General features: G+C 53.6%; 1 pseudogene; it reads right to left on the minus strand.

The window, feature by feature from the left end:
* Positions 1 to 7,244: 7,244 nt before the first annotated feature.
* LOC144248834 (olfactory receptor 14J1-like) lies at positions 7,245 to 8,009 on the minus strand (annotated as a pseudogene).
* Between the last annotated feature and the right edge of the window lie 17,781 nt (positions 8,010 to 25,790).

The following is a 25,790-nucleotide window of genomic DNA, read 5'->3' on the forward strand; positions in this document are numbered from 1 at the left end:
GAGAGGAGGCTGCTCTGTGCCCTTGGGGCACGGACAGAGCAGGGAGGGGCCCAGGACATTTGTCAGCGCCAGCCTCTGTCTGTGCCAGCCCTGGGCAGCCCTGGCTGCTGAGCCCAGCTCTGCCCTGGGCTGAGTTTGGCTGTGGCCCAGCTCCATCCTCCTGCGGGGCTCAGGGCCTGTTCCCGGCCATGGCCAGCCCTGGCCGCCTCTCTGCTGGCCCCGAGGCCGGCAGAGCCCGGGCAGGGCTGTCTGTGCAGCCCCACAGGTGCCACGGTCTCTGCAGGAGCTGGCAGAGGCTGCCCAGCAGGGAGGCCATGGGGCACAGAGCCCCAAGGCTGCCCAGGGCCCCACGGCACAGGGGCCGTTCCCAGCCGCAATGCTCCTGTCCTGGGCTGGGCTGCACAGGGGCTGTGGCACCATGGCTGGGCCAGCACAGGGCCACAGAGGGGCCACGCAGCCGCTGCCGGGGCTGGCAGCAAGGCCGGGCACAGACAAGGAATTGCTGAGCATGGCCTGCGCTGGCCAGGGCTGCCTGTGCCCAAGGCAGAGCTCAGCTGCCCTTGGGGGCTGCAGGAACACTCAGGAGCCCAAAGAGCCTCCATGGCTGTGCTGGAGACCAAGGCTGGAGCAGGGAAATGCAGGGCTGCTGTGCCATGGGGAGGGCATGGAATTCCAGCACACACCTCAGCTCTCTGATGATCCTGGCACTGTGCTGGGCCCTGTTCCAGACTGGAGCAGAGCAGATGTTGATGGCACAGGAGCCCTGCGGGGCTGGCAGGGACCTGCATCTTGCAAGGTGCTCTGCTCTCCCTCAGCTCCTCTCTGAGAGATCCAATCCCAGCTCGGCACCTCAGGGCACAAATGGCACTGCCTGTTCATGGGCACACAGCTGATGTCTGCCTGGAAAGGGTGCAGGTATTAATACCTGTTAGTTTCATAATATTCAAGGACATCTTTATTATCTGGGTCATTTGAGTACTTTTAAGAAATGGCAAAGTTTTCCCACCAGAAACAGGAATTCCCTGCAAGTGGCAGGAGAAGAAATATTAATCTTCCTGTTGACTAGTGTCACCAATATTCTGTTTATTATTTCCTCTCCCTCTTCCTTCAGGTGTTTCCAGCTCTCCTCTTTGATGAGTTGTGGTTCTCACTGCAGGGGCTGCACTTGGACCTTGGCTCTGCACAGGAGAGCTCTTCATCCACTTTCCCTCTCTTCCTCCCTCTGGCCATGGAGGCAGCTCCCGACTTCAGCCTGTGACTCATGTGTGCAAAGAGCAAATCTAGGAAGAATCGGGGCAGGGAGCGTTTGGGGGGACCTTGGGATCTGTGCTGGGCACAGAAGGTGTTTTCCATTGCTCTGAGACTGTCTGCTGTGCACAGTGGGTTTAATATCCAGCAGAGGAATGACTTTTGCATTTGATGGAGCTGTGCCTTCCCCAGGCTTTTTTGGCTGGCAATAAATGAACATCCCTCTGTGTCTGGGGCAGCTCTTTCTCCAAGGAAAGCAGGTGGGAATGGGAGCCAAGGAGCTGAAACCTGCAGGTGCAGCCTGGGCTGGAGGAAGCTCAGATTTGCACAAGGCTGCTCTGAGTGCCAGGGCTGGGATGGGGGAAATGGTGGGGTGGGGGTAGGGACAGAGTCTGATGGATTGTCAGCCATAAAGGGTCTTGATATTCATATCTATTCCAACTGCATGGGGAGGTAGTTGGATTCAGTCTCAATTGGAGATTGCACATATCAATGTATTAACTAAAAAATCAAAACAGGACCTAAAAAATGTTTTCTCACTCCCTGTGTAAATAAAATTCATTTATTTCAACTAAACTAATGGAATTCACCTAGTCAACCACAAAGGATTTGAAAGCTTAAATCAAATTATTCCCAGAGGCTTGGCTTGTTAAGGTGTTCTGAATATTAATGAGCCCTGGGGCGCTGAATTCCTGAACTGAAGAACTGAAGGCTGAAGAAGCCTCTGGAGCAGTAAAATTCAGCAGCAGCCTCCAAGTTGCTGAGGATGTCAGCAGCCCCCACTGAGGCCATCCCTGCCCAGAGACCCTGGGGGAATGGGCAGACAAGGAGAGCGTCCCTGGGGCTGGGGCAGCAGAACTCAGAGGCACCACACCTCCAGGTGGGAAATGGAGTGTGGGATGGGGCTGTGAAAGCCCTGCCTGGGCTGTGCCAAGCAGGACACACAAGCCCTGACCCCCACCCACTAAAAAACTCTCTCATGGAGACATTTAAAAGGAATGACAATAATTTGTGTCCTCTGAGTTGGATGCACTGGAGCAATACTATCAAGAGTTTCTCAGGAGCTCTAAACAACAAAACAGCCTTTACTGGGAAATCTAGAAAATCAGAGAAACTTTGGCAAACATTTTAATATGGCATTCAATCAACAAAAAAAAACTTCTCAAAGTATTGACTTGGCCCATTCAACCTCACAAACTTTAAGCCTGTTCAATTTAAAGTTAATCAATATTTGCATAAGTACAGAAATAGAAGAAATAGATACAAAAAGAGAGAACAATAAGATACAGAGGAGCACACACTCAGTTACCAACTCCTGGATTCCAGCAATGTTCAGATGGAAATTCCAAGAGGAGGTAGGGTCAAGATGTGTGCTTGCCTTGCAGTCAGCCTTAAATACTCCTTGGTCTTCCTGGGCCCTTCCCCCAGGTGGGACTTGGGGTCATTTGGTCACTCAGGAGCTGGGCTGGGGCTCCAGAGGTGGCTGTGGAGCATTGCCTGTGCTGTGCCAGGAACTGGCAGACACTGCTGGGCTGGGATAGAGGCTCTGGGGGAATTGGGGTTCCAGGGCAGGGCAGTGCTGGGGTTCCAGGGTAGGGCAAGGCTGGACCTCACCCTTCCTCCCCCACACATTAAATGTTTCCAGCCAACAATCTCCTCCAGTCTGTCACAACAGTCAACATTGGAGGTGAAATCCCAATATGGCCATTGGCACCTGCAGGAGAAGGACAGTTCTGTTCCATAGGAAGGAAAGCACAGAGCCCCACTGTTTGGAAGGCAGGTGAGAGCCTCATTAGGCCAAGGCCAGCCAGACTTTTCAGGAGAGGCAGATTTTGTCTGGTGGCAATCTTTGGAGATAGGGAATTTTGGAGACAATCTCAATTTTGGCCATGAGCACCTGGAGAAGCAGGACAGTTCTTTCGCAAAGGAAGGAAAGCTTGGATCCTTCCCCCGTATTTTGGAGGCAGATAAGCAGTGACCCTTACCAAACGACTGCCTGCCAGATTTGTCCTGGCAATATGTCCATGGGAACAATCCCTGGATATAAGGAAATGGAGGTGAAACCCCAATTCTGGCCATGTGTGCCTAGAGGAGAAGGAGAGTTCTTTTCCATAGGAAGAAGAGCCCTGAACCCCAGTGCTTCAATAGCAGATGAGAAGAGACCCTGCAGGTGCCAAGCTGTCAGGCAGTCCCTGGAGGTCAAACCAGCCAGACCTGTTCCGTGTTCCCTCGGTTCCCTGGGGCCCCACAGTGTCCCAGGGGTCTCTGTGGTTCCCCAGGCCCCACAATGATACAGGACTCTTCTGTTCTATGAGGCCCCAATGTCACAATGGACCTTTGGACCCTGGGGGTTTGTGGTGTCACAATGATCTCCTTTGGCTCCACAGCGTCACATTGGAACACTGATGACAAGAGGCCCTGCAGTGTCACAATGGACCTTTGGTTCCCTGCAGCCCTGCAGTGCCACAAAGGCCTCTTGGTTTCACGAGGCCCCACAGTGTCACAATGGTCCCCTTGGTTCTGTGGGGACCTCCAGGTTCACAATGGTCTCACTGGTGCCATGAGACCTCACAGAATTGTAGCATAATATCCCCATCATGGTGATAATTAGCATTGACTCCGTGATTCCAGAAGGCTGATCAATTGCTTTATTATACTATACTATACGTATTCAGAAAAACTCATCGTGCTTACAGACAGTCCGATGCACTCAGACCAGTTTGGTCCTTGAATGCAAACAACAGCACCACTGGCCATTTAAGAAATCACCTTTTGGTAAACAAATCTCCATAACACATTCCAATGTTCGCAACAGCAGGTGCAGCAAGGTAAAGATAGAATTGTTTCTCATTCTTTTCTCTGATCTTCTCACAGCCTTCCCGAAGATGATGCCTGGGAAAGTTGTGCCTGCAGCTCTTTGGCCAGAGAGTTGCAGCCACATCACAGTGTCACAATGCTTTGCTTATTCCAGGGGGCCTCATAGTGTCCCAATGGTTTCAATGATCCCATGAGTCCCCTCACTGTCACCATGGTCTCCTTGGTTCCATGGTGCCCCACAGTATCACAATGGCCCCTTGGTTCCATGAGGCTGTGAAGTCTCTTAATGGTGTCTCCATGATTCCATGAGGCCTTCCAATGTCACAATGGACCTTTGGCTCCCTGGGGTCTCACCATGTCACAATGGTCCCTTGGTCCCATGACACCCCAAAGAGTCATAATGGTCTCCTTGGTTCCCTGAGGCCCTGTGGTGTCACAATGGACCCTTGGTTTAATGAAGCCTCTCAGTGTCACAATGATCCTGACATTCCCTGGAGTCACACAGTGTCACTACAGTCTCCTTGGTTCCATGAGGCCCAGCAATGTCACAGTGCTCTCCAGGATTCCATGAGACCCCACAGGGTCACAATGGTTTCTTGGTGTCACAGGCCCCGCAGTATGGAGAGTGTGGGAAGGTCTTCAACTGCAGCTCTGCCTTCGTCACCCACTAGTGCATCCACACTGGGGAGAGGCCCTATGAGTGTCCCTGGTGTGGGAAGAGCTTCTCAGACCGCTCATTCTTTACCCGGCACCAGCGGAGGCACCGGTAAGGGAAGCCCTGCGAGAACCCCGCCTGCAGGAAGAGCTTCGTGTGCTGCTCCAGCTCCATCCCCATCAGAGGACCCGCCCTAGTCAGAGCCCTGGTGACCACATTCCCTGTGATACACAAGGGAATTGGCTGGTGTTCCTTTTATTTTTGCTCCAGTTATCTTTTCTCTTCCTCCATTCAAAACACAGAAAATTGTGGTAAAAATCAACAAATTCATCAAAGGCATCTAAAGCCTCACATTTTACTTGTGTTTTGGGGAATCTTCAATTCCAGGAGATATCTGTGAGGAAATGGGGGTGTTGAGCGTATTTGGTTTAGTTGTCTTTATTTCTTGGCACTCCAAAGGTGAGAGGGACAGATCTGTCAGCTCAAAACCACTCAGTGCCACTAAAAACTACTGAATCCCACCCCAAAACTACTTGCTTCCACTGCATCTCAGGGTGAAATTAGGTTGCAAGGAGATTGGGCAAAGTGGGATGCAAATCAGGATGGGCATTGGGTGGGGCGGGATGGGTGGGATGGGGTTTGGGAGGTGTGAAATGGGGGAAGTACAGCCTGGGAAGAGGTATTGATGTCCAGGATGGGTGGGGTGAGTTGGGGTTGGCATTGGGGAGGTGAGGTGGGGTCTGGAATAGACAGCCAAAGTTTGGGTATGATTAAGATAGGGGGAACCCGTTACTGAGTGAGTTTTTGAATAGTCTACATTCATGAAGAGATGCTGGGGTATCTCACATTCCTGAAGCAGTTTTGGGGCACTCCCAAACTCTTGGGGGGTCTCCTGAAAGCAGTTCCATGGAGCCCCATGGCCAGGGGTGGTTGCCACAGGCATGAGCTCAGTGCTGTGCCAGAGTCCATTGCCTCGGTGCTGAGAGCAGAGAAATGATGAATGGCCCCAGACATCTCCAGTGTGTGTGTGTGGAGGCCTGTGAGCTTACTGGGGAGAGGGCAACAGCAATGCCCTGGAGAGATGCACCTTAGGCTCTGGGCATTCCTCACAGCTCAGGGTGAGGACAGAAGCTTCCCCCATGGTACTCTGCAGCACTGTGTTAATTTGTCCCAGATCTGTCCTCCAAATTGGCCTGTTGGCCTTTCCTAACCTTTTTACCCTCATATGTTCATGTTCTAGCAAGTTCTCCCTTCCCTGTCTTCTCATTGCTTTATGTCCCCGCCTATCCACCCTGGCATTCCCTATTAGTCCCTTTTCCTGTGTACCACCCCTAAACCCTGACATCCCTGATGCTCTCCTCAACCCCCTCTGTTCCTGTATTTATACCCTAAACCCTCCTTTGTCTTTAACCCCCAGACCCCTTGACCGCCAGATAAACCCTCGCTGGAGCTCCATGCCTGGGCCCTCCCGTGTCCTCACTGCTGAGCAGCTCCATGTGTGTGTGTGTGTGTGTTTGTGTGTGTGCTGGGCTCCCGTGGCTCCTACCCGTGAGCACAAAACACTCCCAGGGAAAGTTGTGCCCGCCACCACCACAGACTGACAGTGTCCCTTGGGACCAAGAGGCCTTTGTGACACTGTGGGAGCAAGGAGAGCATTGCTGCCCTGCCAGACATCATGGAACCAAGGATCCACTGTGACACTGCAGGGCCTTGGGGGACCACGGTGACATTGTGACACTGCAGGGCCCAAGGATCCAAGGGACTTTGTGATACCAAGGGGTCCCATGGAACCAAAGGGACATTGTGACACTGGGAGGCCTCATGGAATCATGGAGACCATTGGGACACTCTGGGGCCTCATGGAACCCTGGGGACACCAAGTTGGCTGGGAGTGTTGGTCTGCTGGAGGGTAGGAGGGCTCTGCACAGGGCCCTGGCCAGGCTGGATCCAGGGCCCAAATCCAACAAGGTGAGGTTTAACAAGTCCAAGTGCCGGGTCCTGCACTTTGGCCACAACAACCCCTGCAGTGCTACAGGCTGGGGAGAGAGGGGCTGGACAGCAGCCAGGCAGAAAGGGACCTGCAGGGGCTGATGGACAGCAGGCTGGACATGAGCCAGCAGTGTGCCCAGGTGGCCAAGAAGGCCAATGGCTCCTGGCCTGGATCAGGAATGGTGTGGCCAGCAGGAGCAGAGCTGCTGTGCCAGCACTGATCTGCCCCAGCTCTGCACACAGACAACGCTGCTGCAGCTCCAGAGAAGTCAACAAAAGCACATCTCTGCAGAAAACTCTGCTGAGAGATCCTTTAGTTCCTTTAAAGCCACTGAGAGCGCAGCCCCTCATTGACACAGTCTGTGGGCACAAGGAAGGTGGAAAGAAGCAAAATGAGAAATGGCACATGGAATGGCTTTCCTTTGTGGACAAGATTAAGAAATAAAACAAAGAAAAAGAACCTCCAAAATGAAACCAATAAGAAGCATCACAGATTACTTTTATTACAGGTTATTTGCAGAAATTGGACAGCAGTTTAATGTTCCTGAAACCTTCCTCTCATCAGTCTCCATAGTGCAGCCTTGAGCTCCTGGTTCCTCAGGCTGTAGATGAGGGGGTTCAGGGCTGGAGGCATCACTGAGTACAGAACTGACAGGGCCAGATCCAGGGATGGGGAGGACATGGAGGGGGGCTTGAGATTGCCAAACGCTGCAGTGCTGAGGAACAAGGAGACCACAGCCAGGTGAGGGAGGCAGGTAGAAAAGGCTTTGTGCTGTCCCTGCTCAGAGGGGATCCTCAGCACAGCCCTGAAGATCTGCACATAGGAGAAAACAATGAACACAAAACATCTGAGTCCTACACACACACTAACAGCAAGAAGCCCAAGTTCCCTGAGGTAGTATTTGGAGCAGGAGAGCTTGAGGATCTGGGGTATTTCACAGAAGAACTGGCCCAGGACATTGCCATGGCACAGGGGCAGGGAAAATGTATTGGCTGTGTGCAGCAGTGAATAGAGAAAGGCACTGGCCCAGGCAGCTGCTGCCATGTGGGCACAAGCTCTGCTGCCCAGGAGGGTCCCATAGTGCAGGGGTTTGCAGATGGACATGTAGCGGTCTTAGCACATGATGGTCAGGAGGCAATACTCTGCTGAGATGAAGAACATGAAGAACAAGACCTGTGCAGCACATCCTGTGTAGGAGATGTTCCTGGTGTCCCAGAGGGAATTGTGCATGGCTTTGGGGACAGTGGTGCAGATGGAGCCCAGGTCGCTGAGGGCCAGGTTGAGCAGGAAGAAGAACATGGGCGTGTGCAGGTGGTGGCCGCAGGCTACGGCGCTGATGATGAGGCCGTTGCCCAGGAGGGCAGCCAGGGAGATGCCCAGGAAGAGGCAGAAGTGCAGGAGCTGCTGCTGCCGCGTGTCTGCCAGTGCCAGCAGGAGGAAGTGGCTGATGGAGCTGCTGTTGGACATTTGCTGTGGCTACACATGGGCACCTGTTCATGGAGAAAGGACAGGGACAAGTCAGGAGAGGATGCTTGGAGCCAAACCTGGGCCATTCCCTGCAGGCTGTCCTGCTGGGACTCACCCACCCTTGTTCCTGCTCTGGGAAAACCTTCACCCAGGTCCCTGCCTGAGCTCCAGTTGTGCTGGCTGAGTGTGCCAGGAGCAGGCAGGGCTGTGTGTGGGGGCACTCAAGGAGCCATCCCTGCCCTACTGCCATGGGTTTGTGGCCATGTGGCAGAGGGACAAGGCTGGATATTCAGGAGTTGTCAGGGGAATTGCTCATACTGCAGAAGGGTTTGGTACCATCTGCACTACCATGTCTGGAGGACATGGACAGCAGGGAAAATATGTAGGGAATGTTTTTCCTACCCACACACCATTGCTGGCTCTCTGAGGTCAGAAATCCCCAATATTCCTGCTGCACTCAGAGTTTGGCACTGAGAGATGTGAGAGGCAAAGGATTCCTTGTGGCTGAGAGAAGGTGACGGACTGGATGGGCTTGTTACCCCACCTGCAGAGGTGATGCTGCTGCTGCTGCCCAGGGCTGAGGAGTGGCTGAAGGCCCTTTGGGAGGCTCCCAGCAGAGACACTGACCACCCAAAGTCACAGTTCTGGAGTCTCTGTAAATGTTCAAACATTCCTTTGATGATCCCTTCAACTCAGAATGTTCTGTGATTCTGGGATTACAATTCCTGTTTTGCTTCTCTCATCCCCCTGTTGTCTATAATCAAAACAGAAAAAAAGGATCTTTGCAATAGTGTTAGAGCAGTAAAGTAAAAACCAGACCTTTATTGAAAGCTTCCAGGTGTCCCAGCGGGGATGAGGAACATTCAAACTCTTATTTAAACAATTTATTATGGTTGATTAATTAGGATATTTAATAGGACCATCCAAGAAGAGATTCAGTTGCCCCAGTTACACACCCCTGGCTCAACCCATTGGAGTAGGTCCAAGGCTTCTTTGCCCAGCTTTTTGTTATCACTGCTCACATTCTAAAACCAAAATGCTTTTCTTGTACGTCCACTTCCTGATAGTAAGACAATCTAGTATTTTAAAAATGTATTTAGAAAATCAGCTTATTGTTCTTAAATCTAGGAGAAAGGTAAGGAAACGTACTACAATTATTTAAGGATTATTATTATATTATCTCTATAATAGTTGTTAAAGTTAATTAAGAGTTTAATAGAGTTAGGTAAGAACTATAGTTTTATAACAATTTCATAGTAAGTTCCAGAACTAAAAATATGTGAAAAATATATGAAAAGCAAAAATCTTTTTGTCACCAAACCAACTGTCCCATCCTGCTCCAAGCAGGAAATTGAAAACACTCTCAGGAAAGCTCCTGATCTTTACAGCAATCCCAGGCTTACCTTCTTTGGGAAGTGTCCTCCGGAGCTGTGCCCAGGCTGGTCTGGAGCTGGGAGCAGCCCTGCCCCAGCCAGCCCCTCTCAGCAGCAGCACCTGCCCTGCTCAGGGTGGCTCCTTCCCCCCACAGCCCCTGGCCAGCGCTGGGAGCAGCTCCAGGGCCGGCTGAGAGCTGTCCCTGGCAGGCAGCAGAGTCCCTGGCCCAGCACAGCGCCCTGGGCTGCAGGACCCTGCTCTGCAGGACAGCCCTGGGCACCCCTGGCTGCTCTGCACAGGAGATGAGCAGAGAATGCACTCACAGGGTCTGTGGGCATTGGCATGTTCCAGCTTTAGGAGATCTCTCCAGGAGCTGCAGCTGCATTGTCCTGCAGCCAGAGGTTCCTGTGCCAAGGGCTGGCAGTGATTCTGCCCCAGGCACTTCTCAGCCCCTTCCCAGCCCTGACTGATTGAAGCTCTCTGTGCCTCTGTGCTGTGCCCGGGCTGGCTGCAGGCAGTGCCCCAGCCCTGCTGGGCTGGCAGAACAGCTGCTCAGCAAGAGAAATGTGCTTTTGAAGCTCTGCTTGGTTACCAGGATCACCCTCTGTGCCAGGAGCCCGGCCCAGCTCAGCAGCACAGACACAGCACAAGGACTTTAATGACCCTCTGGGGCTTTGTGCCCAGGCCCTGAACATCAGGCCCTGAGAGGGAGCTGCAGAAACCTCTCCAGAGCTCCAAGTCACAATCCAACTCCAAAGTTTCTTGGACTTTTAATCGGTCCCACTGAGGGACACAACTGAGAAAGTGTCCCCAGGCCCCAGGCAGAGCAGAGAACTGGAGGCACTGATGCCAGGTGGGGACAAAGAGAAGCCGAGTCTTGGTGCCCTGGGGCTCAGGAAGGTCTGTGCCACCAAGGGCTGTGAGGAGACACCTTGTCCTGAGGCCCTGGGGCCTTCTGGCACAGCCCCAGCCAGGCTGGGCACTGTCAGCCCCTGGTCCTGCCCTCAGCATCCCCCCCTAGCCCACATCCCAGTGGCCTCAAGGATCTGCTGGAAGGAGTCCCTGGGGAGCCTTGGTCAGGAATGGCCCTGGGGGCTCCTTCATGCTGCCAGGGACTGCAGGTTTTTCAAAGGACTTTGGCTTTTGCTTTTGCCTTGGAGTCTCTGAGAGGTTTGTGAAATCATGGCCTCCAATTATCTGCTGTAATTAGTCCCGGGAGAGGCTTTGTAATTAACAACACACAGTGGAGCCCTTTAATGCTTCAAGGTACTTCAGTTCTTTTAAGGTACTTGGTGTTTCCCTTTTGATACAGACTCTGTGAGAGGTTTGTGCAATCATGGCCCCAATTATCTGCTTTAATGAGACCCTGGAGAGCTTTGTTCTGACACTCAGTGGAGCTCATTAATACTCTGAAATATTCAACTTTTTTTGAGGTGCTTTGGATTTTCCTTTGTACACTGAGAGGTTCTTGAACCATTTTGAGTCTCTGAGAGGTTTTTGAGCCATCCTGGCCTCCAGTTCTCTCCTCGAAGGAGTCCATGCGGAGCCTGTGTTGGGGATGGACCTCAGTGGGACCCATTATTGCCTTGAAAAACTTTGGTGTCTTCTTCTGACTTTGACTCTGGGAAAAGTTTTTGCAATTTCCTCTCAGGCCCTGAGGTTCCAGGTCTTAGCTCCAAATGCACCACTGGGCTCATTAGGATCAAGCAAGTCCTGAAAAACCATGCTTCTGCCTTGATTTCCCTCTGCTCTTGCCCAGTTCATCAGGAAGTTTCTGTAGTGGTTTTGGTTCAACATTTTGAGATTTTTCGGCCAATGCTTCAATTAGTGTGGTAGGTTCAGTGCTGGCTAATTACCAGTGCACTCTCTAGAATATACTTACTCATTTCCTGCTGTGAGGTAGGATTAGGAGAAAGGCAAAGTGGCCTCAAGCTTTAAGAGTATAAAGAAAAGTTTATTAACAGTAACTAAAAGCAAGAGTAATAAGGATCAGAACAAAACTTTCAGAACCCATCCCCTCTCTCTACAAAATCTTCTTTCTTACTGACAATGTAAAGAGACAAAACCTAACATTTTCAGTCAGTTTTCTACCTCTATAATAGTCTTTCTTCAGTTCACTTAGGGAGAGAAGTCCTTCTTGTTAATGTTATGGAGACTTCTCCACAATAAAATAGTTATCTCATGTCTTTTCATTACCATGAATAGCAGCTATCTGGAAGAATCTGCCTTCATGAAGTCCCTTCCATTTTTTCAGTTTTCCCACAGCTGTGTTTAGGGGCCATGTCCATTTATGAGGTATTAGTTTCAAGATGATCTGTTTAAGAGTAAATGTTCTCTTCATCTATTTCTGAAATCATCTTCATCTCTGGGAACAGAGGTCTTCTCTCCCTGAGGACACAGGGTCTCATCACTTTACTCTGTTTCTCTGTTCAAACTTCTCATGGGATCACAGCTACTTCAGTCTTTGCTTACTTTAGCATGGAGGCCTTTGCTGAACAAGTAATCTCCCCATAATTTTCCCTTAAAAGAGAGTCTGATGTATCAATGACATCCTTCTCTATAGCTTTACCAGAGGATTTCAGCCCTAAGATCAAGGCATCTCCTCATCCCTCCAATCTGGGACTCAACTTCCTCTTCAGTGACCTCTGTGTGTCCATGCTGCTCCTCTGTGTGCCTGCCCTGTGTCCTTTTCTCTCACTGGAGGGAGGATGGCAGCACTGGCAGAGTCAATATCTGCCCGGGGCTGCAGATGGTTCCGTTAGCCCAGCCAGGCTCATTAGCCAATTCTAATTTTGGCCATGGTTCCGGGACATGAATACCAGTTGTTTGTCATAGGAATGAAGGAACAGAGTGTCACTATTTTAGGGGCAGATGAGAGGTGACCACAAGAGGACAAAGCCAGCCAGAGCTGCCAGATTTTGTTCTGAGAGAGACCCTTGAATATCAGAAATTTTTTATGCAGAGTGTCAGTTTTGGCAATGGGCATCTGAAAAGAAAGACTGTTCTTTTCCATACAAAGGAAAGCACAGAGCTCCAGTGCTCCAGGAGCTGATGAGAGGCAGCCCTTGACATTCCAAGGTCAGCCAGACCTGTCAGGTGGCCCCTGGCAGGCCAAGTCAGCTAGACCTGTTCCATGTTCCCTCACTTCCATGGGGCCCCACAGTGTCCCAATGGTCCCTGGCTTCCAGGAGGCCCTGAGGTGTCACAATGTCCCCTTGGTGACACCAGGCCCTGAAGGGTGGGAATGGTCTCCACGGTTCCAACAGGCCCCACAGAGTCATAATGGTCTCTGGGTCCATGAAGCCCCGCGGTGTCACCATGGCCCCTTGGTTCCATGGGCTCCAGTGGTGCCACAATGATCCCCTTGGTTCCATGAGGTGCCCACAGTGTCACAGTGATCTCCATGGGAAGGAAAGAACCGAGCCCCAGTGTGGCAGGGGCAGCCAGCAGAAGCCAAGGCCAGCCAGACTTTATGGTACTGGCAGATTTTGGCTGGAAGCAACCCTTGGATATAAGGAATTTTAGAGGTGGAATCTCACTTTCACACATGGAGTAGAATGATGTGTTTTTTCCAAAGGAAGGAATGGACAGAACACCGGTGTTTGAGGGACAGATGAAAGGCGGACACCAGAGGCCTAAGGTCAGCCAGATCTCTCTGTTCTGGTAACTTTTGCCTGGGAGCAACCCTTGGATATAGGGAATTTGGGAGGTGGACAACAAATTCCAGCCATTCCTGCGTAGATAAGAAGGACCTTTCTTTTCCATAGGAAGGAAAGCACAGAGCCCAAGTGTTTCAAAGGCAGAAGCAGAAAGAGGTGGCTCCTGGGAGGCTCAGCCACCAGACCTGTTCTTCCTGGCAGCTTTTGTCATGGAGGAATCATTGGATATAGGGAATCTGGGAGGAGGAATCTCTATTTTGACCACAGTCACCTTGAGAAGAAGGACAATTCCATTCATGAGAAGGAAAGCACCAAGCCCCAATGTTTGGAAAGCAGATGAGAGATGACCCCTTAGAAGCCAAGGGCAGCCAGACCTGTCTGTCCTGCATCTTTCACTTAGCAGCAATCCTTGGATGTACTATCTTGGAGGATGAATCCCGGTTTTGGCCATGGCCCACGGAGGAGAAGGAGAGTTCTCTCCCATCGGAAGGAAAGCCCAGAGCCCCAGTGCCTCAGGACAGATGAGAAGCAGCCCTCAACATGCCAAGGTGGTCAGGTAGTCCCCAGGAGGCCCAGCCAGCCAGACCTGGTCTGTGTTCCCTTGGTTTGGTGGTGATGCCTTGAGAGGCTGCCTAGAACAGAGCTAGGCAGTGTTAAAGGAATAAAGCAGGTATTTATTAAAAGGCCTTCAAGGGATACATCTTGGGCAGTACAAGAGCCTGGCCCTGGGTCCATCCTAGATGGAGTCCAGGTCACGAGTTTTCACTGGGACAAACAGGGGGATTTGGTCTGGCAGGATGTGTAAAACAATCTCCTGTGATATCTACTTGTTCTCACACAGAGCACTTGGCTGCAGGGACACATTCCCATCGTTCCTGCCCAGGTTTCAGGATTCAAACACTGCTGTCCTTCCCAGGAGCTGTTCCTTCAGCTGCCTCGGGAGGGCCTTTTGGCCTCTGGAGCCACACTCTGGCTCCATTATTAGCACTGCTGGATCCAAACCCTTTATCTCCACCAACAGCAGTGATTTCAGGTGGATCTCCTTTTTTCCCAATTGTTTTAAACACTGACAACATCAATAATTGTGCTACCCTGTCATGGGGTTGAATAATCCAATCTTGTTCACTATCCTTTAACCAAATTACTTCATTTTCCCCTTGATAATCTGCATCAGTTCCTCCTCCCATGGCATGAGCACTTTGCAAGGCCAAGCTCCAGTGAGCAGTTACCAAACCAAAGTGTCCTGGAGGAATCTGGATTCCTGTTCCTGCATTGTTAATTCTCATTTGCTTCTGATTTATCCTGACTAATTCCAGTGCATGAAGGTCCAGCCCTGCAGCCTCTGGGCTGGCCCTGCCAGGGCCATCACACCCAGAACAATTTCCCAGGCAGTCCCAGTCTCACTGTCCAGGGCTGTATTTGCACACTGGGAGCAGCCGTGCACAGCCAGGGGGTTTCCATTTCCACAGGGGCCATTGTTAAGGGCATGGAGAACATCTGGAGATGGGTTCTCCATGGGGACAGGTTCCCAGCTCCTCATTATTTAACTGCTCTTTTAAAAACCCCTTCTCTGACTCCTCCTCCTCTTTATCCTCTTCATCTTCCTCCTTCTTGTTCCCATCTTCGTCCTCATCCTCGTCCTCATCCTCGTCCTCGTCCTCGTCCTCGTCCTTGTCCTCGTCCTCGTCCTCGTCCTCGTCCTCGTCCTCCTGCTCCTCCTCCTCCTCCTCCTCCTTCTCCTCCTCCTCGTCCTCCTTGTCATCCTAGTCCTCCCCCTCCTCTTCCTCCTTGTCCTGCTCATCCTTATCCTCTTCCTCCTCCTCATTTTCCTCCACAGCCTCATTCTTATCCTCTTCCTCCTCCTATTCCTCCTCCTCCTCCTTGTCCTCCTCGTCTTCCTTGTCCTCCTCATCCTTGTCCTTTTCCTCATCTTTGTCCTCCTCCTCCTTCTCCTCCTCATCCTCCTCCTCCTTATCCTCCTCATCCTTATCCCCTGCTCATCGTCCTCCTCTTCATCCTCATTCTCCTCTTTCTCCTCCTCCTCATGTTCCTCCTCCTCTTCCTCCTAATTCTCCTACTTCTCCTCCTTCTCATCTTCCTCCTCCTTTTCCTCCTCGTCCTCCCCATCCTGCTCATCCTCATCCCCCCCGTCTTTCTCCTCGTGGTCCTCCTCATCCTTGTCCTCCTCCTTTTCTTTAGTCTCCTCCTTGTCCTCCTCCTCCTCCTGTTCATCTTCCTTCTCCTCCTCATCCTCCTCATCCTCGTCCTCCTTGTCCTCCTCATCTTCATCCTTTTCCTCATCCTCATCCTCCTCCTCCTCGTCCTCCTCATCCTTCTTCTCCTCCTCCTCCTCGTTCTCCTCCTCCTCCTCGTCCTCCTCATCATCCTCCTTGTCCTCGTTCTCTCTCCTCCTCCTCCTATTCCTCCTCCTCATCTTCCACCTCCTCTTCGTCCTCCTCCGCCTCCTCCTCCTCTTCCTCTTCCTTGTCCTCCTCCTCCTCCTTATCCTCCTTGTCCTCATCCTCGTCCTCCTCGTCCTCCTCCTCCTCTGTGTGTGGTTCCCAGGATTCAATGACTCTAGGATTCCAGGAACCTGGAACTCTGGTATTCCATGGCTCTGTGACCCCATGGATGGATTCAGGACTGTCTCCAAGGCCACGAGGGAACGTTGGTGCCAGTGGGAGGGGCTGCAGTGCAGGGGCACCAACAGCTGAGAGGCGACTGCAGCTGCTGCTGCTGCTGCTGCTGCTGCTGCTGCTGTTGCTGCTTGTGGGGGTGCTGCTGGCAGGGGCAGGGCCCTGGTGTGGCTGAGCGTTGCCATCTCAGCCTGCGAGCTCCTGGGAGCTCAGGACAGAGCCAGGACTGACCCAGGTTGGCACTGCACTTGAGGACAGACACAGAGAATGGAAAGTGCCCATGGAGTGGTTCCAAGCAGGTCTGTGGAAAGGCTGAGGGAGGGAGGATGAATCCCCTGCCCAAGGCTGCCAAGGGAAGGCTTTGGGAGGTAAAGGAAGCCTTGACCTGACACTAAGTCCTTCAAGGGCTCATTTGCCCACGCTGAGCAGGATTTCATTGGGCTTTGTCTCAAGGCAGTGGCAGGGTCAAAAGGGGTGGGAGCAGCTGGAAAGCAGGGCCGTGTATTCCCTCCCCCCAGCCCATTTGGGAACATCTGGGCGAGGTCTCCATTGTCTCCCTGCAGCCAGCTTGGGGGGCCCTTCCTCTCCTCCTCCTGCTTGGGGGACTGGGCTTGGTTTCTTCTGCCATCTGCAATGCTGAGCTTCTCTCTCCTCAAACCCGGCTGCTCAGGTTTGTGTCCCTGTGTCTCACACCTTCCTCCTCTTCCTCCTCACCACGTGCTCATGGAGCCTCTTTGGGCAGCTGGACTGGAACTGGCAGCAGCAGGCGAGCCCTGAGGAGCACCTCTGGCCTCCAGCCTTTCTGCAGGGCTGGCCAGAGCCTTCCTGCCAGGGGCGAGCCTCTTTCCTGTCTCTTCCCGAGGCAATATAGTCTGGATCTTGGCTCTGTCCTCCTTTCTTTCTCTTTCAGGGAAGGATCAGCCATGGCTGAAGAAATCTTCCATAGGTACCTGGTGCTGATGGCCATTGTCAGCATCAACCAGCCCTCTGGAAAGAATGGGGTTTCTCCTGAGGATGATAAAGGAATTGTCCAGAGGATGAAGGAGCAGGAGGTAATCTTTTGGCAGCACCAGCTGCACTTGTAGGAGGAAATTGCAGACCTGGAAGCCAGACAGGAGTGTCTGTCATGGCCTCTGTGGGAACTGGAGGGAAAGATCCAATGGCACACATGCACGGTGGTTTGATTGGCTGTCCCTGCCACATTCATGATGAGGCAGCATAGGAATGGAGCCAGAGGGGAGCACAGAGAAGAAAAGACTGACCCGGGGCTCCTGGGGAAAGCCTGGAAAGGAGTGGCCTTCCTGACAAAGCCCTTTGTGCTGCTCAGGGCCATTTGCATCTCCATGGGCAGAACTGGAGGATATCTTCCAGCATTTGTGGATAGACTTGTTGAATTACCTCTGTTCAAACAAAGGGGAACTGAAGAGGATTCTTTCAAAGTGTGACTCCTCCCTATTCCATCAGCAATAGTCTCACAGGATTTATGGGTCAGGAACATGTACAACACATGGCAGGGAAGCTGGGCAAGCAGTGAGTGCTGTACCAGCAGGGCCAGAACGGTGCAAGAGCCAGCACCAAACAGGCTGAGGCAGCCAGGCCAATCCCATCTTTCCAGGGCTCTGGGCTGAACACACAGCTTCAATAACGTCAGGTGCGCTCCCCACAGAGCCTTCTGCAGAGCTCTGGGTTAGGACTGACAGCTTTCCTCTTTATTTCATATCAGAAAGGAAAATTTTTCTCTTGTTTTGCCCATCTTACATATGCAGATGCGATGGGAGGCCATCTCTCTGTTTGTGTGGGTGTTGAACCTGAGAAAGACAGTCTGTAGTGTCAGCTGGATACCTGAGGGCTGTCACATAAGCAGTAAGTGCGAGCCGTCAATTTAAATCATTATAAGGAATGTAGTATGTTCCAATCCTTAACATTAAAATTCAGTGCCACCTGTAGCTCCAGTGGCCTGTGGATTAGGCATGTGTCTTTACCAAAAATGTAATGGTTATTGTAATATTTTTCAATTGGAATTGGGTCCAAAAGCAGGAGGATCTTGGTGCGAAATTAGTATTCAGCCTAATCATTACAACTAATTCTGAGTTTTATTGAATAAATGCACATGTACAAATGTGCCAGCAGTTAGTCTCTGTGATGAGTAGGTTTGAGGCATTTTTTCATTTAGTCTGTAGTGTGAACTTCAGTGCCTGCAGACTTATATATTAAATTTCTCTCTTGGTCACCACTTGATGATTATCATCACTAGAATTAAATTCCTAGTGTAGTGAGGAGGTGGGAAATAGATAAGAAAGTCTGTTGGGTTTGCATGGCCAGGTTTTGGTAGATGAAGTAATGGTTTCTGTTAGAAGCTGTTGGAAGCTCCCCCATGTGCACAGAGCAAATGCCAGCTGGCTCCAGGAGCCCCAGGCTCAGAGCCAGTCAGAAAGCCAACCAAGTGAGAGCAGAGGGAGGGCACCTTCCAGTCTCTCTTGGGCATGGCCACAAAACAGCCCCTGCTGCTTCTTCCTCTGCCTGTGTTTGGGGTGTGCTGGTGGCAGAGCCAGCCAGGCTGTGCTCTGCCTTCCAGAGCCTGCTGGGAGCGGGCATGAAAAGCGCTGCATGCACAGTGGAGAGTCCTGGAAGGTGCTGACAAGAGCATCCTGCGGGAGCAGGGCTCTGGGCTCTGGCCAGGAACAGCCTGGTTTTGCTGCCATGACCACAAGCTGGAGTTGAGGCAGGTGAAGAGGCAGTGGGCAGCTTGTGTTTGTAGAGGGCCTGGGGCTGTACCTCTGAACCTCCACCTGGAAACACACTTGGGGGAATAGGAGCTACAGCTGGAGTGCCTGTCCTGAAAGGACATGAAGGCCTTCAGCCTTGCCAGCATTTTTTAAGGGTGTGTTGGTGTTGGCCAGAAAAGCTGCACATTTGGGGAAATGCCTTTGGAGAACAGGGGCTTGCTTCTCAAGGAAAGTGCTTCCCAGGGAGCTCCCAGTGAGGCAGGTGCAAGTGTCCCCCTTTGGCTCTCTGTGCTCCTTTCAGTCCTTGAGGCCCGCTGCACTTGGCAGAGGGGCAGGGCAAGGGAGAAGCCTGTGAAGAGCTGGTTTGGCATCCACCTGGACCTGCAGAGACCAACCCAAGCACCTGCAGCAGCGTGTGTTACCCCCCTTTGGACAGAGGGGTGAGCAGAACCATCTCTGTCCATCTGTGAGCCCCAAAGCTCTCTGTGGGACCTGTGAATTAACAGCCCTTTACGCACACACTTTTCACATCTTCCCTGTCTGCTGTGTTTCAACTCTTGGCAAGATGCATTTGCCTCCTGCTTACTGGGAGCTGCTGTGGCCCAGGGCCAGCACAGAGCTGGGCTGGGTGGGCCAGGCAGTGTGGTGGAGAGTCTTGGCTGATCTTGGTGTGTGCCTGGCCTTAGCAAAGGCTTGGGAGGTTTGCCTCCCAAGTGTCCTGCTCACTGGCTCTCCCTGTGCATCTTGGAGAGCACAAGGTAGGCATTTCTGGCAGCTGGGCATCAGCAGGCCTTCCAATGGGGGCGTGTTGTGGAGCGAGCCCAGCTGAGGTACCCTGAGAGGAGCCCAGGGCTCCTTGCTCCTCTCTGCTGGCCCGTGAGCATCTGTCTGCTCTCGGGATGGCCCTGGCTGTATCAGGGATGCTGCGTGGACACGAGACAGCCGGTCCTGTCCCGCTGGGCCCCAGCAGTGCCTGGCAGCCGTCCTGCATCCACGTCAGGATTCTGGCCAAGAGAGGCCCTGGGAGCTGAGGCAGCTGATTTGAAGCTTTTGCAGGTGCCAACAGGTCAAGGCCAACAGTGTTCCCTCAGGATACAGCATTCCTGAGGGGCTTCGCCAGAGGTGCCTGATGCCACCCACTCCTTGTGGCAGCAGTTGCTTTCCTGTGGAAGGTTCTACCTTCCCCAAGAGCACAGAGGGAGCTGGAGAAAGAGCTTGCCAGGCTGCTCTCCATCCTTTACCAGGAGCCCTGGGTGAGCGGAGTAGTCCCAGCTGAGCACAGATGTGCCAATGGAAGAGCCTTGCCAATGGAAGGTTCGGTGGGAAAGATGATCCAGGATCCATAGGCCTGGCAGCCTGAGCTTGCTGCCGGGGAAGGCCTTGGAGCAGATCCTCCTGAGTGCCATCCCACGGCACGTGCAGGGAACCAGGGCATCTGCGGGAATGTGGGAAAGGGACAGGGACAGGGACAGGGACAGGGACAGGGACAGGAACAGGGACAGGGACAGTTGCGGGTCCTGGCGGGATGTTGAGGGCTTCTGTGTGGTGTTTGCAGGCTGTTGGTGTTGAAGGTGTGTTGGAGAATGAGTTGTCTGGGAGGTGAGAGGTCTAGGCTGGAATTTGGGTCCATTTGAAGGCAGCATCTGTGGTTTGGTACAGCTTTGCTAATGGGGCGCAGAAAGAATATCTGTGACTGTTTCTGTTCATGGTCCTGATTCTGCTGCAGGGAACAAGAGGGGAGAGCTGTACTCTATTGGCCACTTAGATCTCTACACCAGGGCAGGGGTAACCATTTTGCCATCTACTCATTGTTGCCAGCAGTTGCTCCAGGTGTTCCTGCCAACAGCCCCTGCAGGCAGGAGCACAGCCCCCAGTGCCCCTGGGCTTTGGCTCCCTCTGGCACAGAAGCCCCCCAGGGGCACAGGTCTCTGGGGCAGGAGATGGCACCAGCCCTGCCAGGGCTTCGGGGCTGACAGGTCTCCTTGGGCGGGGACTCTGCCTCACCTGCTAGTGTCAGCACTCCCCGGGCCCCAGGGCTCAGAGCAGCATTCCTTCCCTGGCCCACACGTTCCTTGTCTGTGCCACACTTGCGGGTTTGGGATGGCCACGATCCGGGATGTGTCCCGAGGAGGCCGTGGCAGCTTCTGTGGAAGGCCCCGTGCCCTTCCCGCCGCGGCTGCGTCGGCAGCCCTGGGGGCTCCTTCTGCTGCCCTGAGCCTGCAGAGCAGGGCAGCGTTTGCTGATGGTCTGAGCCATTCCTAAAGATCCTGTTGGGCTGTCTCAGACACTTGAGGCCAGGGATTCCTTCCAACCTGGACCACTTTGGGTGGGCAGGGTGTGGCCCCAGTGCAGGGGCAGTATTTCCAAGGGCCCTTTGTGACACATGCAGCATGGAATGGAGCCCGGTGTCCAAGGGCCCTTGCTGACACGGTGCAGCATGGAATGGAGCTGGGTTTCCAAGGGCCCTTTGTGACACATGCTGGCATAGGAGCTGGAAGTGGCAAGAGCACGCCACAGTGCTCGGAGCAGGCGACGGGACAGGACGGGACAGAGCGGTGCTGTGAGGAGCCCCCGCACAGCGCGCTCATTCCTGTCCGACCCAGAGCTTTTCTGAGGCATTATTCCTGCAGCTGACTTCGAGGCCAGACCACAGGACTCAGTAACCTGCGGCCTTCCGAGACTTCAATTCTGCAGGTGCCCTTGAGGGCAGAGCGTGGGACTTGGTAGCCCAGAGTTTTCCAAGGCATCTCTCCTGAGGGTAGCCAGAAATCCGGTCAGTGACATGGGGCAGGGAGCCCTGAGAGTGCCCAAGCTGACCTGGATGGAGGAGGAAGAAGGCGACCCTGCAGCTGCCCCAGCACAGGAGACTGAAGAGGTGGTGCTGTTCCATCCACCACAGGAGGGTGAGTGGCAGAGCCAGGCTGCAAGGCTGGTGCCTTCAGCCAGCTTGGCCCCATCCCATCCCATCCCATCCCATCCCATCCCATCCCATCCCATCCCATCCCATCCCGTCACATCCCATCCTCTGGTGACATGTCCATGGACAGGACGGAAAAGCGGCCCGGGCAGTGTTGCCTTCATGGGAGGCAACGGCAACCTGGTTGCAAGGAACAGCACGGCAGCCAGTCTTCCCTGGTCCACTCGGGCTGACGACACACGCAGGACATCAATGTGGTGGACGGTCGAAAAGCCTTTATTATCTTATCTCATGGGTTTAAATAGTCTTGGGGGACTCTGCTACGTCAGGGGGGGTTGGCAGGGTCTCTAGGGTTAGTCAGGAGTGGAAAACTACTGGGTTAGGTGTGGTTACATTCTTTGGGGTAATGGATAACATGTTGCAGGGTGAGAGGGGGATGGGGCTCTTTCTTTCCATCACATCCCGAAATCTTCCGTTCGCCTGTCCCTATCTACTACAGGTCAGACACCCCGCAGTGGCCGTGCTCCATGCCCTGGGGCATCCTGGGGCTGTCCCTGCCTCGGCAGCGCAGGGCTGGGCTGTGTTCTCCGGCCTCTCCCGCAGCCCCTCAGCTCGGGCTGCGCTCGCTCTTTGCCAGGTGCAGCCGTGCAGCGCACACGAGAGCAGGAACGCAGCCGTGGCCGCTTCCGCAGAACAGCGCAGGTACCTGCAGCCATCCCCACCTGGGCTGGGCCTGCTGGCACTGCTCAGCCCAGCAGCACGCCTGCAGCACTCCATGGCTTCTTGACCTTCTCCAAAGCTCGTTTGCAAATTCATCAAGAGAATTTGGCAGGAAGAGACCAGCACCATGGGGCCTGGGCTCAGAGCATACTCAGAGCTCCTCGGACATGAGACCAGTGCCGCCCTGCTGGATTTGCTTGTGCAGAGGGGTGTTTCCAGAGCAGAGCAAGTAGGCAGCTGTGGCCAGGCTTCAATTCCCCCATGAGTCACACGGCTTCCCAAGCCAAAGTGCTGGCCCCTGTGAGCCTTTGAGGCCATCGCAGTGTGGTGGGAAGGGAAGCACTTCTCTGGGGACACTGGGAACACTGCTCCCTCTGGCAGCTTCCCAAGTCTCCCTGTGCCTTCTCCAGGTGCCCGCCATGGTGAGGTACATCCACCAGTGGCTCATGGCCAGTGATTCTGCAGAGCATAGGCTGGACAACGCCCTGCTGTATCTCACAGAAGCGCAGCCAAATGACGCAGTAATGACACTCCTGCGTGTGGCCCCATCCTGTGACAGGTACGGGGCCCACCTGCCCAGAGGGCTCAGGGCTCACCCCAACCCATCGCCCTGTACGGCCTGTCCCAGGTGTCTGACCCACAGAGAGTCCCAGGGCCCTCTGGCTGCTCCCTTTCCCAGCCCTGGCACGTCAGCCCCCGAGCCTGCTGCCATGCTCCCTCGCTGCCCCACAGGGGCCTGTCCCCACAGGGCTGGGCTGCCTGGCTGCTGCTGGAGAGGGGCAGTGAGCAAAGGCAGAGCCGTCGGTAAACCCGGGCCCCTAGAGATGCCCAGGCCACGGTGCTGTGTCTGAGATCCCCTGAGACAGATCTCTAACCCCACAGAGCTGCCATGGCCATGTGGAAGACCATCATGTGCACGCCCTGGACTGCAGAGCTGGCACAGCAGATACTCCTGGATGTGCTGGGGAGCTGGCCAGAGCACAGCACGTGCACCTCCGATGGGGACAAAACGGGTGTCTTTGCCCTGGCTGTGAGTTTCTGCCAGTGGCCTTTGCTGGCCCCAAGGTCACCTGTCCAGCAGCTCTCCATCCTCCTTCCCCCACTGCATCTCCCTGCCTCAGGGCCTGAAAGCTGGCCTAGGGACAGCTGCAGGGCCACCAGGCCCGGTGCTCCCGCTGTGGCTCTCTGGGCCTCTCCCTGCCACGCTCGGGCCCTGCCACACAAACACCTCGGCACTGAGCGCTGTCTCAGGGGGCTTTGTCCTTTGCAGGCAACTGTGGTAATATGGAAGATCCTCCAGGAGTCCTGTGTCCCAGATATAGTGGATGAGCATTTCCCGCAGTTATTTGTGCATCTGCTCTTCCAAGTGCTCTTCAGCACCAAAGAGATGCCAGAGGCGGTCGGTACCTTCTGGAAGGGATGCCACGAAGGACACGGCCTTGCCACCAGCCCCAGATAGTGCTCCATCCCAGTCCTTCTGTCCCTGACACACGGCCAGGGCAGGAGCCAGTGTTCCCAGTGTGACCCGGGCTTTGCTCTGCACTCAGGTTTGCAGTGAGGACCCTGAAGTCCCTGCTGTGCCAAATGGACTATGAGGATGTGGTGTTGTCAATGGAGCGCAAGCGTGGCTGGGACACGCTGCTCTGTGCTGACACCCACCATTATGCTGTGGGTCTGCAGGCTAGATGAGACCCCCTTCTCCCCATTGCTCCCGGCATTTCTGCTCTGTGTCTGGGGTATCCCACTCAGTCCCTGTGGCTGTGGGCCAGAGGGACGAGGGATGGCCAAGCAGACTGGGAAAGGCTGGGAGAGGAGGGTGCCCAGTAGCAGACACATCTCAAAGGGCCCAAGTCCCCCTGCAGGGTGGGGGGTAAAGACAAGAACTGCATCAGTCTGTCCTGGGAGGGGCTTCCCCCCCGGCTCAGGGTCTTTAGTGTCATAGGAGCAGGCCCCCAGCCGGGTAATCATTATCACTGACTCCATGTATTGCAGAAGTCTGATCAATAATTAACTTTATTAGGAAACCCATTGTTCTTATAGATAGTTATGATATAGGTAGATTTAATTTGTTTTCTAGTCTAAACACTATCACCATTAGTTAATTAAGAAAGCACCCTTTGGTAGACAAATCTCCGTAACATATTCCATATGTTCACAAAACCAGGTGCAGCATGTTAAGATAAGAATGATTTTCATTCTTTCCTCTGATCTTCTCAGACTTTCTCAGGCGATGCCTGGGAAAGCTGTCTGTTTCTCTCTGAGCCCAGAGAGCTGCTGCCACATCTTAGTGCCATTTTCCTCCTTGCAGAGAGATGCGCAATGAATCCACCTGCTTGTGCAAAAGCATCTCATGCTGTCTCCTTGAGTTTCTCAGCAAAGAGATGCCATACTGGAACTTCCCTGCCCTGGCATTCCTTGTGGAGGTGAGTCTGAAGGCCGGCACTGCCTCCCAGCTCTCTGCCCTCTCGTAGCCGCAGCTGCCTGGGACGGTGCCCACGCCCTGTGCTGCTGCCTGGTCCCCGCCCTGTGCGGTTCTGGGCTCCTGCCGGCCGGGTCCCCTGTCACTGCCCTGTGCCTTTCAGGTCCTGCATTGCCTGGACTTGGGTGCATGCAGTGACAGCATCATGGATCTCTTGTCGAGGCACTTGCTGAGTGAGTGCACAGAGATGCGCCGCCAGGTTCTGAGGGCCCTCCTCTTGCTCAGGGATAATCCCTCGCTGGTAAGGAGGGGCAGCAGCTGAAGCCGTGCAGGCAGCGTGGGGATGGGGAACGCAGTCGCTGGAACTTGGCTGGGCTTCAGGCACTGGGGCAGCCGCTCCCAGCTCTCCTGCCTCCCACTTCAGCTGCCCGAGTGCTGCGGGACAGGCCTTTGGCCTCTGGGCCCTGTGGCAGCAGGGTGGCCTTTCACACACCTTTGCTCCGCACAGGCCAAAAGAATGTGGAGCCTGACTGAGGCCTCGCACTGCTCACCAAGGATCCTTGTATGGTGAGAAGGGGGCAGTGGCTGAAGCTGCGCTGGGCAAAGCAGCCCCTTGGGCTGGCAGGGCTTCAGGAGCTGAGGCAGCTGCTCCCAGCTCTCCTGCCTCACCTGCCCCAGTGCTTTGGGAAAGGCCTTCGGCCTCTCTGTGATGTCACACGGACATCTCTGTGATGTCACACTGAAACTGTGAGGTCACATAGCTGTTTGTGATGTCACAGTGACAGCTATATGATGTCACAAAGCCCTCTGTGATGTCCCACAAACATTTCTGTGATATCATACAACTTCCTGTGATGTCACACTGACATCTCTGTGATGTCACACAGCTCTCTGTGATTTCACTGGGACATCTTTCTGATGTCACAATATCTCTTGTGATGTACACGGACAACTCTGTGACGCCACAAAGCTCTATGTGATGTCACATGGACATCGCTGTGCTCTCACACATCCTCCTCTGATGTCACAGAGACATTTTTGTGATGTCACACTGACATCTCTAATATCACACAACTCTCTTTGATGTCACACTGACATGTCTGTGATGTTACACAGCTCTCTGTGATGTCACACTGAGATCTCTGTGATGTCTCACAATTTC

This window comes from Lonchura striata, unplaced genomic scaffold, assembly GCF_046129695.1.
Source record: "Lonchura striata isolate bLonStr1 unplaced genomic scaffold, bLonStr1.mat Scaffold_92, whole genome shotgun sequence".
NCBI lineage: Eukaryota > Metazoa > Chordata > Aves > Passeriformes > Estrildidae > Lonchura > Lonchura striata.